The sequence below is a fragment of the Meriones unguiculatus genome, chromosome 14 (genome assembly GCF_030254825.1).
Source record: "Meriones unguiculatus strain TT.TT164.6M chromosome 14, Bangor_MerUng_6.1, whole genome shotgun sequence".
In the NCBI taxonomy this organism is placed as follows: domain Eukaryota; kingdom Metazoa; phylum Chordata; class Mammalia; order Rodentia; family Muridae; genus Meriones; species Meriones unguiculatus.
In genome coordinates, this window is record NC_083361.1 from 79,755,121 (window position 1) to 79,770,961 (window position 15,841).

At 36.3% G+C, this 15,841-nt stretch overlaps 1 long non-coding RNA gene and 1 other non-coding gene across 2 annotated transcripts in view; one reads left to right on the forward strand and one right to left on the reverse strand.

Annotated features, from left to right (window-relative positions):
• The window catches only part of LOC132647262 (uncharacterized), a 2,298,480-nt gene that overhangs the window by 122,182 nt on the left and 2,160,457 nt on the right, over positions 1-15,841 (forward strand). The window lies entirely within an intron of this gene.
• On the reverse strand, positions 10,573-10,679 carry LOC132647565 (U6 spliceosomal RNA). Its single transcript, XR_009585923.1, has one exon. It is a non-coding gene; the product is annotated as a U6 spliceosomal RNA (small nuclear RNA).

Here is a 15,841-nt window from a genome sequence, read left to right on the forward strand (position 1 = left end):
GCACTCTGCCCAAAGTTTGGCTATGAGTCTCAAGTTTTGATACCCTGCTGGGTAAAGTCTTTCAGAGGTCATCTGTGGTAGTCTCCTGTCCTGTTTACTATTTTCTCCTTCTTCCAATGTCCATCCTGTCTGTCTTTCTGAGTAAGGTTGATCATCTTACACAGGGTCCTCCTCCTTGTTTAGCTCCTTTAGGTGTACAAAATTTAGTGTGTTTATCCTATGTTATATGTCTAGTATCCACTTATAAGTGAGTGTATATTGAGTGTGTCTGTCTGTTTCCAGGATACTTCACTCAAGATGATCTTTTCTAGATCCCAACATTTGCCTGCAAATTTCATGATTTCCTTCTTTTTAATTGTTGAGTAGTATTCCATTGTGTAAATGTATGACGAGTCCAAGTGGATCAAAGACCTCAACATAAAACCAGACACACTAAATCAGTTAGAAGAAAAAGTGAGGAAGAGCCTAGAACTCATTGGCACAGGAGACAACTTCCTGAACAGAACACCAACAGCACAGGCTCTAAGAGCAACAATCAATAAATGGGACCTCATGAAACTGAAAAGCTTCTGTAAAGCAAAGGACACTGCAGTCAGAACAAAACGACAGCCTATAGACTAAGAAAGGATCTTCACCAACCCTATATATAATAGAAGGCTAACATCCAGAATATATAAAGAACTAAAGAAGTTAAAAAACAACAAATCAAGTAATCCAATTAAAAATGGGGTTCAGAACTAAACAGAGAATTCTCTGTAGAGGAACATAGAATGACAGAGAAACACTTAAAGAAATGTTCAACATCCTTAGTCATCAGGGAGATGTAAATCAAAACAACCCTGAGATTTCACCTTACACCAGTCAGAATGGCTAAGATCAAAAACTCAAGTGACAATAAATGCTGGAGAGAATGAGGAGAAAGGGGAACCCTCGTTCATTGCTGGTGGGAATGTAAACTTGTACAACCACTTTGGAAATCAATCTGGTGTTTTCTCAGACAATTAGTAATAATGCTTCCTCAAGATTCAGCTATACCACTCCTAGGCATATATCCAAAATATGCTCAAGTACACAACAAGGACATTTGTTCAGACATGTTCATAGCAGCTTTATTCATAATATCCAGAACCTGTAAACAACCCAGATGTCCCTCAACGGAGGAGTGGATACAGCCTTCTGGATTCTAAAAAATATTTTGACAAATTTAGCAAATAATGATTTCCAATTAAAATTCAATATGATAATTAGGACATGTCTGTAATAAACTATTTTTTTCAGTTTTCCCACTTTATTTATATTTAATCTGACAAACTATCTTTAGACCAATATTATGTAAAGGAACAGACTTCAATGGTTATTACTTACTGATTAAAATATAGGAGAATTTAAATTTTACAGAAAATAGAGGTGCTTTGTCTGTCAAAGTCATTGTTGATTTTTAGAAATAAAGAAATGAGTTATAAGTTACTTTTTCCCTAATAGATTTATTTCCTAGTAATGACTGACACATATATAAACCAAGATATGCAAACCAAAGCAATAGAGTATAATTAGTATCATAGAAAAACCCTGGTTGGAAAAGAGTAGAAATGAGCAAGGAGTCTGAGCATGTACATGCTTTGAAGTGGCATTTAGTGAAGAAATTTCAGTGGGTTGATAACACAAAACTAGTTTTAAGTGAAATTTGAAAGAAAAAAAATGTTCCTTATTGGAAAGACAACATAAATTGTAAGAATTATTGGATATGAGTTTTTTTATCATCATCCAAATTATATCACAATTCTGTGCAAGTAGGCTGTTAATTTAAAAATCAGGGCTTCAAACTGTAACTTGCTAATTTTTATTCATATTAAATTTAAACTTATGGTATTTAATGCCTTTTCACTTATGGCATTCTCAATAGCAAAGGTAAGGGGAAAGTGAGATGCTCCTTTAAGCACAATTTAGACTGTTTCTTTAAGACTACAAGCCAAATCCTTACAGAGAGTCAATTACACATTAATTACCATTTTAAACTAGCCTGCTGTTGTCTATATATTGGTCTTCTCATAAAGTGCTTCATTTAAATTTACTAGATGGATTCTCCTTGTAGCAAGAAACAAGTTATTAAAAGCAATGCCAATGAATAAAATAATTATCCAAAAGCCTAGTTACCAGCTGAGCCAAAGGCCTGATTGGATAATTGTCTGCAGAATATGGGCTGACATGATGCTTTATTTAAATAGCTCAGAATATTAGGTATAGGCACAAAAGAAAACAAGGTCAATTTTCGTATCAGTTTTGTGCCGGAAAGTAGACTGTGTCTGATTTACAATAAACGTGTTAGTAAGAGTATCAAGTGATAAGAAATCTGAAGAAAGGTGGACTCAGTTATGGTGAATCTGTTATATACAGAATTCTTTGTATATAACACACACACACACACACACACACACACACATATACATATATAGTTTTAAAAACTGTTGATTTGGAATGATTGGCTTAATTAAATGATGTACATTTACATATTTAATAGCTGATGTAATAAATTATGAGTTGTTCATAAGAAGTGGAATGTATGCCTAAAGACGAGTAGAGTTGAGCTACTAATCAAGTGTATTGACAGCCAAAGAGACAAACATTTGAGGCCTACTAAGAAGTAGGGAGGCTGAAGAGCACGTCAACTTATTACCGTTTTTGTTTTTGTTTTTGATTGGCTTGAATTATTGAAATGACAACTATGGATGTTTCCCACATAGAATTCCCACATCAAAACCTTGTTGAGCATAGAAAGAAAAGCGTCATTTCTGCCCTGAAAACAAAATTAAAGTAAAAGGCGAACCAAACATTATGAATATTAACGTCTGTTGTAATTGTATTATCCATTTGTTGCTTCTATTTGTCCATCCTAGTACATGCTGCCTGTTTGGATATATGATTGGGGTATGTCATTTAGATGTGTTCTCCAGTGGTTCACCAGTTAAAATTTACTTCACAGGGCATAGTATGAAGAGGGTAGAATAGTTTATAGACATGACCTTTGCCAGTTGACAAGGGCTAGAGCTAGTAAAATGGAGCTCCATGATCAGTTATTGGATATTGATTGATATATCAGGAAAGAGACACATAAGATGAGGTGGACAGGCATGTCACCTATCACTTGCCATGTAAAGGCCTATACTTCCCTGGACTAACAGAAACTTTTACAATAACATGTATGTCAAGCTTGGTTAAGACTGTGGGTCAACACATATATCCAGGTCACATATTTTGCTGTAACAACACAAACAAATTATCGACCTTCTGCCTAAATACCTGAGATTGTTTCCTGATGTTGGAAAACACTAAACCATTCTAACAGTGTCTTTCCAATGTTTTTTTTTTCCTCTCACAATAGTGATGCCTTATACTTAGAGTCTTCCACCTCAATAAAAAAAATTTTGTGTTTCATTCTTTTAACATTATACTTAATAGAAATAAAGTATGCAGTGGCTCTTTTCTTTATTTCTACTGTGTTTTTGACAGGTTCCCATGATATTTCTTTCTTGAATATACTATTGACTCTGTATATACTTCCACAACTAGATTATAGGTTCTCAGTACCTTTGAGATTGATTGATTGATAGGAGTTTATTAAACATTATCAGTCAGAGACAAAGTAAAAGCATGCATGTTCTGTGTTGAAATAATTATTTTCCATGACTATTTCATATATTTAAAGAATGTAACACCTACAAACCCTAGAAACAATTCTGCTACTTCTTTTTCTAGAATATGTTCTCACTTATCTCTAGCTAACAGCCTCCAAAGATCTTCATTTTTCCAGTTGTCAGAACTTTACTTATGCTGTTGTCCTTCTCTAGACCAATCTAGCAGAAAAGGCAAATAGTTCATTGTACGTGTATCCATTACCTTTCTTGACATTGTGACCTAAGACCTGACAAATCACTCAGGGGAGCAAAGTTTATCATAACAATGGTTTTAGGAGATTCAGTCCAAAGTTGATTCACTCCATGGCATGGCAGAAAATAGTCATATCCTAGTGGTGAGGAAGAAACAGAGAAGGATATGACCAAGGATGGTTCATTACCATGAACTACTGAATGACTGATCAACTTGTTCCATCTAGGTCCTAAAATTTTCCTTTATCACCCAAAACAGCACCATCACCTGGAGAACAAAAGTCTAAAACTGGAGCTTCTGTCTTTTCATGTTGCCTAGTAACAGGTGTACAGCCATGCTATAGAAAGAAACCAATGTTCCATCTAGCTCAGAGTTCACACAGGAACTTTTCTCATTGTGTAAATGATAGCTGATTTTAAAAAATCACATTTGTATTATAAACAATAAAATTAAGAAAATTTTGAAGACAGAAGTAAAAAAATACAAGGGGATGACCTTTAAGATACTGTAACAAAAACACTTCATGTAACTTCAGGATGAAAGCAGAGGCATGTAGCTTTGTCTAGCTAGACAATAAGCTTGTCAAAACTTAAGCTTCTATTATTATTGAAGAAAGGGTGAACAGATTCTGTCAGTCATTTATGGTAGTGTTGTGAAATATTTGTTTTGCTTTTTAAAGTTTGTAGTCGTGAAAACCACTTGGAATTTTCCTGGAGAATATTTTAGTCTTTTAAGAAAACTACTGTCACTAAACATTTATGAATGAGGAAGGTTATAGCATTGGGGCTATATATTTTTGTCAATTTAAGAAATATAACACAAAATCTGGCATAAATAGGCCTGGTCATAATTGTGTTATTAGTAGACTAGGTAGCAGGGCTCAGCACAAGGTCAAGTAGTGATTCTGTGTCTTTCTTGAAGAAATGAGAAAGAGAAAGGATATATTCATATAATTTGCTTGAGTATGATAAGATTAGCCATCCATAACATGGCACATCAAATCTGAAAAATCTGAAGAGAGAAATAACATATTAACATAGGGAAAGAGAAATATCTCTTACAGTAGACAGATTGTTATCATGACGTTGAGAATGAAGACATTTAAACTAAAAATGTGGAGTTGACATCCAAATGTTAATTAAAGAGTGATTCAAAGATTAAGCAAGAAAGCAACTCTGGAGATTGTCATCAGCCTTTCCTCCATTGAAGCAATGTCTTTTAAATCAGAACTCATCAGTAGCCAATGATATTCAGCCTGAGCTTTTTTTATGCAAGAATGTGTACATATTCTTCATATAAACCAATCTTTTTCCAGTCCAATAGTATTTTCTGTGCCTTTGTGAGAGGCATCGTACAGTGTTTGGTTGTAAGGACCACATCTAATACAAATGTGTTTGGATTCATAGAGGTTAGTCTAATTTAATCATTATCATCTCATGGGAAAGAATTTATAAACCCTGTGTTAGAGGTGTAAAGATCGAGGATAAGAGAACTTGAGAAACAACTAGTTTGATTTCCACAGTGGTTGTGCAAGTTTGTACTCCCACCCTCAGTAGAGGTGTGTTCCCCTTTCTCCAGTTCCTGGCCAGTTTGTGCTATTGCTGGAGTTTTTGAATATAGGCATCCTGATGGGTGTGAGATGGAATCTCAAGGTCACTTTGATTTGCATTTCCCTGATGACTAAGGATTTCGAATATTTCTTTAAATGTTTCTTTCCCATTAGAAATTTTTGTTGAGAATTCTCTGTTCAGCTCTGTACCCCATTTTTAATTGGGTTATTTGGTTTGTTGGTGTCTAATTTCTTGAGTTCTTTTTGTATTTTTAATATTAGACTTCTGTTGGATATAGGGTTTGCAAACCTCTTTTTCCTTCCTGTTGGCTGCTGTTTTGTCCAATTGATAGTGCCCCTTGCTTACAGAATCTTTTCAGTTCATGAGGCCCTTTTATTAAATGTTGATCTTAGTGCCTGGGCTGTTGGTGTTCTGTTCAAGAAGTTCTTTTCTGTGCCAATGAGCTCAAGGCTATTTTCCCACTTTCTCTTCTAAAAAATTTACTATTTTATTTTGAGGTTTTTGATGCACTTAAGTTTTGTTCAGGTGATAAGTATGGATCTATTTGCTTTCTTCTACAAGAAGACCTCCTGTTAGACTAGCACCATTTGCTAAAGATGCTACCTTTTCCCCATTGTATGACTTTGGCTTCTGAATCATCTAATGTGGGCCCGTGGGGGCTCACAGAGACTGAACTACCAACAATATAGCATGCAAGTACTGGTGTGAGGCTTCCTGCACATATGTTAGCAGATGTACAACCTTGTCTTCATGTGGATCCCGCCAAAACTGGAGAGAGAGTCCTCTCTGACTCTGATGCCTTTCTTTGGATCCCTTCCCCTAACCAGCTGCCTTGTTTGTCCTCAGTGAGAGAGAATGCAATAAGTTAATGTGCCAGGGTAGGTTAGTACCCACAGGGGAACTTCCCCTTCTCTGAGTAGAAGGGTAGGGAAGAATGCAATGCACAAGTTTGTAGGGTGGAGGAGCTGGAAGGAGAGAAGGGGGCTGCAATCAGGCTGTAAAGTTAACAAATAAATTAAAAATTTTTTAAAAGAAGAGATAATTTGTTCCACTGGACAGAGACAAGTAGCCAGTTCTTGTGAAGCTAGAAGCCTCTCAAAACTAAGCCAGCACATTACTCTGGTCAGGTTGTTAGGATGCTATACTCTAGGATAGGTGTCCTCCACACTTTGCCCTCATCTTTGCCTGAGGACATTTCTTCTTTTATGGGAAAAGACTTTGCTTTTCCTGAAAATTTCTATAGAGTCAATCCAAGAACCCAGCTTGTTTCAGTGTCTTATTTTCCTTCAATTTCTCTTATAAGATATAAGTGGCCATAGTTGCAGGTTAGAAAAGGAGTAATAAAATGTCAAGAACCAAAAAAAAAAAAAAAAAAAAATTCCTGGATAGAACTGAGCTGTGATTTTGATGTATCTATCATGTTGTTATCCAAACACACTTGGAGTTTAATTTCTGAGTTACAAATCATCCCTGGTAAATTAACAAAAGTCATTATCTTCCTGTCATAAATCTGGTTACACTACAGTTTCCTGTTCATTTTTAGTAAAATCTCTGATGTAAGTGCGAACTAGCTAGGTTTAAAAAGCTCATTTTCTTAATTAATATATTTTAAATTTTTTACGGATTAATTTTTCTTCAATTATTTCACTTTTGTACATATTGCATACTTATTTTTACTCTCTCTAGATCTTCATACTTAAAAGTCTCTTTCTCACATCCTTGTTTTTTTATTTATTGTGTTTGCTCAGTTTAAGCAAAGCCTTCTGTGTGACCTGGGGTTTAGAGCTCTCCACTGGAGGCTGATGTGCTAAGCAGAGTATATACAACTGGAGGCAATAATTATCCATCTCCAGGATCTCATCAAGAGCCAACAGCTCCACAGTAAGAAGTATGGCTTTATGACCCATCTCCCATCTATGATTGATAACTGACCAGGCCACTCTTATGCAGGTCCAGGACAAGTAACTTCAGTTTCAATGAGCTCATGGAGGTAATGGCTGTGTCATGCATAAAGGATAGCATTTTACCATAGTTTTCCTTGTCCAGTGCCCTTTTCTTCAAGGTTCCTTGAGCCTTAGAAGGGGAGATACAAATATCTGGTAGGACTGACCCTTCAATTGCCACTTATTGTCAGCATCTTGACATGTTGAAGAAATGTAAACAGTCTTTCCATTAGCAAGCACATGTGCCTTGCTGTTTGCTGGGCTCTGGGAAGAAGTAAATATGAGCTAGGTTCCTACATTTGATGGAGGAGGAGGAATGCAAAAGAACAAAGTTGTCTTGCATTCTTGTGTTCAGGCACTATGAGTGTGCAGAGGAGAGTGCCTGTAAATGTGACTTGCTGAGAGGTGGGGTCAGGGGCCACAGTGAGGATGGAGCTCTTAGGAGTAATTCCAAACAAATGTATCAAGAAACCATGTTTTCCTCTAGGGTTCTTGCTGTAAACCTTTTATGACCTGAAACATAAGATTTTATTACAGTTATTTTTGAAGGCACACTTGTTTAAATGTGGTTTGGGGAACAAAATTACCACTCTATTGTTCCCAACTCAGGATTCTCTGAGGCAGTGAATCGCCCCATCACACACAGTGCAGACACATTTCCATTCATTTGCCTGACATTTTCCTTCCGAAGGGAAGAACAAGCCAGTTTGTTCTCATCTTCTCAAAAAATATGAAATGTGTTGCCAATTATCTCCGTAAGCTCTCCACAAAAGGTAAGACTAGCCCACAAATTCCCCCCAGAGAAATGCCAGTGTATGCCATATTTCATTTGCTTTTTGTTTAATGTCCTCACTGAAGGGGTAAGAAATGTTCAATTGTCATGGAAACACATTAATAACAAGTCCAATTTATCTCTGCACAAAGTGGAAAGACACGGTTCATGCTCTTCAGAATTAAGTTTCCTTTTCTTCTTTGTACATTTACCAGTTTATTTTTGTGTGTTTTGTTTTGTTAACCATCAATCCAATAAGATTTCTACAATGCCAAACAGTTGTCACAGTATAAATTGTGACAACGGGAAGAAAGAAACTCCTTAAAATAGTCCTTTGTGTTCACTGTGCTGAGAGCTCCACATTTACTGGATCCACAGTAGTGGTTGCTGAGGAGAATCTTATCGTTATTTTCCTTAGGGTCTTGTAAAACTCATAAATATGAAGTAAATATGAAGTAATTTTCTTATACGGAGAAAATCCCAGCAATACTAACAACTATGAGACTCAACTTTTATATAAGACTGAATCCCATGTCTTGCTCTAACTTCTTGCTTTTCTGTGCAATCTGAAAAGACCTAAAAGGCATCTTAGTTAGGCTTCTATTGCTGTGATTAAGGAAAGTCGGGATCAAAAGCTGCTTGCGAAGAATATGGTTTATTCCAGCTTAAATCTTTAGGCTGAAAGTAAGTCAGAGCAGGAACACACAGGAGAAACTTGGAGGTTGGAACTAAGGCAGAAACCATGAAGGAGTCCTGCTTATTGGCTAAAATCTCATGGTTTCCTCGCCCTGCTTTCTTATAACATCTGGGACCATCTGTCCAGAAGTGGCACCACTCAAGGTGAGCTGGACCGTTCTACATCATCCATTAAGAAAATGTACTCTAGACTTGCCATTAGGCAAAACATTTTGTTTAATTTTTATTTTATTTTTATTAATTACAGTTTATTCACTTTGTATGCCAGCTGTAGTGCCCTCCCAGGTCCTCTCCCAATCTCACCCTCCCTCCCTTTTCTTATGCTCCTCCTCCAGTCCAATAATAGGGTAGATCCTCCTCCCCTTCCTTCTGACCCTAGTCTATCAGGTCTCATCAGGACTGGCTTCTTTGTCTTCCTCTGTGATCTGGTAAGGCTGCTCCACCCTCAGCTGGAGGTGATTTAAGAGCCAGCCCCTGAGTTCATGTCAGAGATGGTCCCTGTTCTTATTGTTGGAGAACCCACATGGACACTGAACTGCATGGGATACTTCTGTACAGGGGTTCTAAGTTATCTCCATGCATGGTCCTCGTTTGGAGTATCAGTCTCAGAAAAGACCCCTATGCCCAGATTTCTTTGGTTCTGTTGCTCTCCTTGTGGAGCTCCTGTTCCCTCCAAGTCTTTCTATCTCCCCCTTCTTTCATAAGATTCCCTGCACTCTACCCAAACTTTGGCTATGAATCTCAGCATCTTCTCTGATACCTTGCTGGGTAGTCTTTCAGAGAGCCTCTTTGATAGGCTCCTGTCCTGTTCCCTGTTTTCTCCCTCTTCTGATTTTCATCTTGTTTGCCTTTCTGAATGAAGATTGAGAATCTTACCAGGGTCCTCCTTCTTGCTTGGCTTCTTTAGGTGTACAGATTTTAGTTTGATTATCCTATATTATATGTCTAATATCTACTTATAAGTGAGTATATACCATGTGTGTCTTTCTGCTCTTGGGATACCTCACTCAGGATGATCTTTTCTAGATTGCACCATTTGCCTGCAAATTTCATGGTTTCTTTGTTTTTAATTGCTGAGTAGTATTCCATTGTATAAATATACCACAATTTCTGTATCTATTTCTCCATTGAGAGATATATGCATTGTTTCCAGCTTCTGGCTATTACAAATAAAGCTGCAGCAAACATAGTTGAGTAAATGTCCTTGCTGTATACTTGAGCATCTTTTGGATACATGCCTAAGAGTAGTATAGCTGGATCTTGAAGTACCACTATTCTTAATTGTCTGAGAAAGGGCCAGATTGATTTCCAAAGTGGTTGTACAAGTTTATATTAACACCAGCAATGGAAAAGGGTTCTCCTTTCTCCACAACCGTTCCAACATGTGTTGTCACTTCAATTTTTTATCTTAGCCATTCTGATGAGTGTAAGGTAAAATCTGAGTTTTGTTTTGATTTGCATTTCCCTGTTGACTAAGGATGTTGAACATTTCTTTAAGTGTTTCTCTGCCACTCGATGTTCCTCTATTGAAAATTCTCTGTTTAGTTCTGTACCACACTTTTTAATTGGTTTATTTGATTTGTTGCTGCTTAACTTCTTAAGTTCTTTGCATATTCTGGATATTAACCCTCTGTCAGATATAGGGTTGGTGAAGATCCTTCCCTAATCTGTAGGCTGTCCTTTTGTTCTGATGACAGTGTCCTTTAAAAATATGGAAAGCTTCGAGAATTTGTGTGTCATCCTTGTACAGGGGCCATGCTAATCTTCTCTGTAGTGTTCCAATTTTAGTCTATGTGCTGCCAAAGCCAGCACTAGGCAAATCTTTTAGATACTTTTTATCAATTATAATTTCTTCTTCACAGATGTCCCTAGTTTGAGTCAAGTCGATAAAAACAAACAAACAAACAAACAAAAATCCCTAATCAGCACCATAGAAAAACCATACTAATATACTCATTTTATTCTCCCCTTTATGGTGCATAATATATATATTATATATATATATATATGTATGTATGTATATATTACATTTAACAACCTGCAAAAACACTTTTCATAGCCTTTTTCAGTGTTATGAGGTGAATCTTTGCAAACCCTGTTTTTATAAAATAAACACAGGCATGGGTAGAATTAACTGTTTTAAGGCATATGATAGCAGAGACAGAATACAAGAATAAACAATTCTAAATTCCATGCTGACTGACCTCATAGTCCTGTCCCACCTCAAAAGCAAATTCAACTTGGTTTCCTGCCTCTGCAGAGATTAGCATTTGCTAAATCAGGCATTCTATTATTACTGTAGTACTGAGCAATTTACATAGCAGCAACAACAGATAGTGTGATTTTTAAGAGCCCCTTTTGTGCACTCACTCTCTCCATCATTGCCCTTTTGATACACACACACACACACACACACACATACATCCTGAGTACTAAGGACCCCTTTGAAGACATAGCTTAGAGGCCACAGCACAGTGGAGACATTTCAGATTACTACTGATATTTAAAGTGTTTATATTTTATTTTAGGACAGTTCCTCAGTATTTTTTCCTATAATCTAATTGAAAACTGAAATAGAATATTTAAAAATTAATGTTTTTTATGCATCTGAAAATATCTATTGTTATGCAACTTATTTGGCATTATTTGTATTTGATTACGTCTATGCTTTTTGTCTCAAACACAAAAGAAAGTTTCTTAACAGTCACAGATATTTTTGTTATGGGGCATAAAACTTATTGAAGAGAATTATTTTAGAATTTGAATAGCATATCTTATGATCCCAATTCACTCCATCATTTATATAAGATAATACTCATTTAATTTGAATAATTATTAATTTAACTATTGTTGGTAATAAAAGGGTGTTGGGCTAATATTGCTTATTACTAGCACTATAATTGTTATGGCAGTATTATTTAACCTGCTCTCATAATCTATAATACACAGACACCTTTAGATTTTATAATTGCCTTATTTACCTTGGGATGGGCAGATATTTCAGCTACATTATTTCAATAACCTCACCACCCACCTCCCAGCCCCCATCCAATTTGCTCTGTCTTAACCATCCTTACCTGAGCTACCTTTCATCATAATCTTATAAATACTTGCTTGTATTCTTCATATGGGCCTTTCCACGCCATTATTGGAGTCCTTCCTCCTGGCCCACATGGTTACTGTTCCACGCTAACACATGGTGGCTTCCTTTTGATTCCCCTCTTCCTGCATTTCTGTATCCTTGCCATGATTTCCCTTTCCCCATGACCCAGGAACCTTAACCACACCTAACTCCTTCCACCCTGCCCAGGTCCCAGGTACAGGCCTTTTTATGAACCAATCAGGAATAATGTCTTAGGCAGATTTACACAACGAAGATAGGGCAGTAAGCAGATCTTGTGGGCCAGTAACTAGCACCAAAATACAAACATCAGACCAATACCCACAAGAATAATAAGGTTTCTATTAAGTATTTCTTTCCTGGTTAATTTAATTAGATATCAAGCAGCTAATTTTACCAACCTGGAATTTTATATATTCAGAAAGCATTGTAGATCAGTAGTAAGAAGAAATCAATTTATAGAAACACCAAAAGGAGATATTCTTTTTTTTTTCTTTTCCTAAATTTATTTATTCTTTATTCAGATATTCTTTATTTTCAATGTTAATGAAGTTAATAATAATTTCTACTTGGGTCAATGTAACACATTGTATGGGAATAAATGACAGAAAAATATAAGTTTTGTTTTTGCAGCTTTCAAGTACCTCAGTATTAATGCTGTTCCACCCTAATTCCAAATCAATGCCTAATAACAGGATGTGTTGTTTCCCTTCAAAATAATATTTATTAAATTGGAGAAAGAAAAGACTCAAATAACTTTTTTACCCTTATTGATGTTTTCATAGGTATATAGAATATACATAATATATATCTTATTAACTAAATCCAGTTTTAAAATATAAATACAATGACGAATGATATATGTGTATTGTTAGGTAGGCATATGTATACAATAGCAATTAGTGAAAAAGCCATATGTCTTCAAAAACGTTTGAGAGACATCATGGTGGTGTAATATGGTAGGCTTTGAAGCAAGAAAAGGGTAGTAAAATTATTATAATATAAATATATTATAATCTCAAGAAATTTTAATGTTACTATAGATGAAATGTTGAGAAAGGACTTTATGGTAGAGATATTAAACATTCAAAGATATGTAAATCCCAACTATTAAGATGACAATTGAGTCGCTTTTTGTTTGTTTGTTTCAAATCCATTTTTCTGTTAAGTGGTTCCATTGAATGGTTCCTAACCTTGCTGGTTTGATAATCTCACACTGTGGTCACCACAGCTGCCGTGTTTAAATCCTCCCTTTAATGTTGTATTTTTTTATTTCTTTAATAGTTTCATGCTTATATATAATGCTTTTCAGTGTTTTTACTTTTCATCCTTCTCCCTCTCCCGCTGACACGTTCTGTTCCTTCTGACCAGCAAGATCCATTCCTATATTCCTGACTCACTGAGTTTAACTAGGATGGATTATAGGAAACTTGCTTGGGCAAGATATTATTTATTAGAACTCATAGGACTTCTCAGTGGATAGACTGCTGAGGACAATGACACTCCAACACCCAGCAAGCATTAACTGCCAATAGTCTCTCAGGGAGAGGTGGGGTACGGGGTTCTCTTTGGTCCATGACGATCCACTGATTTACTTAGTGCAGGTCTTGTGGAGATAACCACAGCTCCAGTGAAATCAAAAGTGAGTGCAAAGGCTATCCAATGCCTAGCAAACAATTTTTTTTATAGTGGAGGGTTTTTAAATTTTTATTTTTATTAATTACAGTTTAATCACGTTGTATCCCAGCTGTAGTGCCCTCCCCTGTCCTCTCCCAATGCCACCCTTCCTCTTATTCTTCTATACCCCTCCCCCAGTCCAATGATAGGGGAGGTCCTCCTTCCCTTTCCTCTGATCCTAGTCTATCAGGTCTCATCAGGACTGGCTTCATTGTCTTCCTCTGTGGACTAGTAAGGCTGTTCTCCCATTAGGGGGAGCAGATAAAAGAGCCAGCCCATGAGTTCATGTAAGAGACAGTCCCTGTTCCTATTACTGGGGAACCCCTTGAACACTGAGCTGTCATGGACTACTTCTGTTCAGGGGTTCTAGGTTATCTCCATGAATGGTCCTTGGTTGGAGTATCAGTCTCAGAAAAGACCCCTGTGCCCATATTTCCTTGGTTCTGTTCTTATTCTTCTTGTTTTATTATTATGTTATCTGATCAGATGCTCAAAGCAACATTTGTATCCTAATGAAGTACAGGGTGTGGAAATCTATGCTGCTTTCCCCAGCTCAGAGTTAAAACTAAGCTATTATTTTAATAATAAAAGGATACAATTATTGTTTTATGTTTAATTTTATCCCAATCACCCTATTGATTGTATTTTCATGTTTGCATTTTTAAATATTCATTGATCTTGAGCTTAATTTTGCCAAATTACAGCCTCTGAAAGAAATTAAAGCCCTGCCTTTCAGAACAGATATTTTAGTTGAAAAGAAGAAAGTTAACCAGTTAATTAATTGATCACAAATTTGTCATTTTATAAATGTCATAGATTCTACTATGGAGAGATGACTGAGAGTTTGTCACAGGTTTTTCAGGCCAGGACACAAGCCATGACTGGAGTGACATCCCAGAAGAAAGAGACATTATAGATGAAGGTTGAAATGAGCTTAATAAATATTAAGGACAGAACAGAGTGAATCTAAGCTCTTTGCAAGGGATAAAGAAGAAAATTATAAAAAGAAATACTTAGAATAAGTGGGCCCCTTTGCTACAAATGGTTTAGAGAAATCAACATAATTCCATAAAGCTGAAATATCAGTTTTTAAAGGATAAAACATGATTGTTTTATATTTTGAAATGATTTATTTTACCTCATTTCAGAAAAATTAGTATTGTCAGTGTTTTAATGAGATTTGGTAGAAATAGTAACAGAGATTTCATTCTTTCAAACACTGTATAGTGAAGAATACAAAAATTGTCACCCTTGATTAGAAGAGAAAAGACTCTTCTAATCTAAAACACATAAAAATCTAAAAGAAATATGTTGGACCTGGCCATTTCCAGCACAGATATATGTAATACATGTCTAATTTACTCAACTATTCAATAAAACACAGGTGTCCTAGGAGGGAGTCACAGGCCAGACTCTCAGGCCTTCATCAAATGGCACCTCATTCTAGATGTTTATTCTTCATTTTCAGGCAATTAGACACCAGTGGAGTAGCAGAGCCATTCAAGGAAGTAAACTTCATCAGTTCTGTGGATCAGAATCCAAATAACCTCAGCAATAGAAATTTATCCCAAGTTGTAAAAGTCATGATGTAGCTAGAATCATCTCTCAGTTAAAATTCATCTATTCTCCAAAGAAAGTAATCTAGGCTGAAATAAGTTAAACATTGGAATGGATAAATTAGAATTAGATAAACATGGCTGTAAATGTGTGATTCTTCAGCTGCAACACTTCCCTGTCAGAGCATCCATGCAGCGGTAGCCTAAGAAATGTGCTCCACTGATATTCTCACTCACAGAGCAGCTGGATGAGATGTGAAGGGGATAGTCTGCTTCCTAGTCATTTCTCATTATTTTTGAGGAGTGTCCTGTCGATGAAGGCAGCCATCTGGAAAGGGATGAGAATGAAAACTCAGCTCAGATTGACTCTGTCAGCCTGGATCAGATTTCAGGAAGTATGACACCAGGCAGTTCATTGTCAGCATATTTAGAATAGCATACAACTTGGGGAAACATTTCTAGGAATAATCATTCCCATTCCAGGTTTCCAGGCAATGATTATTCCAATTATAGCTGCACAATAAAAATTAAGACATGAATACTCAGAAACTTCCTTACAAAGTACATGTGGTCATGAGGGTGGGCTCTATAACTAAAGGCTTAGAACTGTGGTTCTAGTC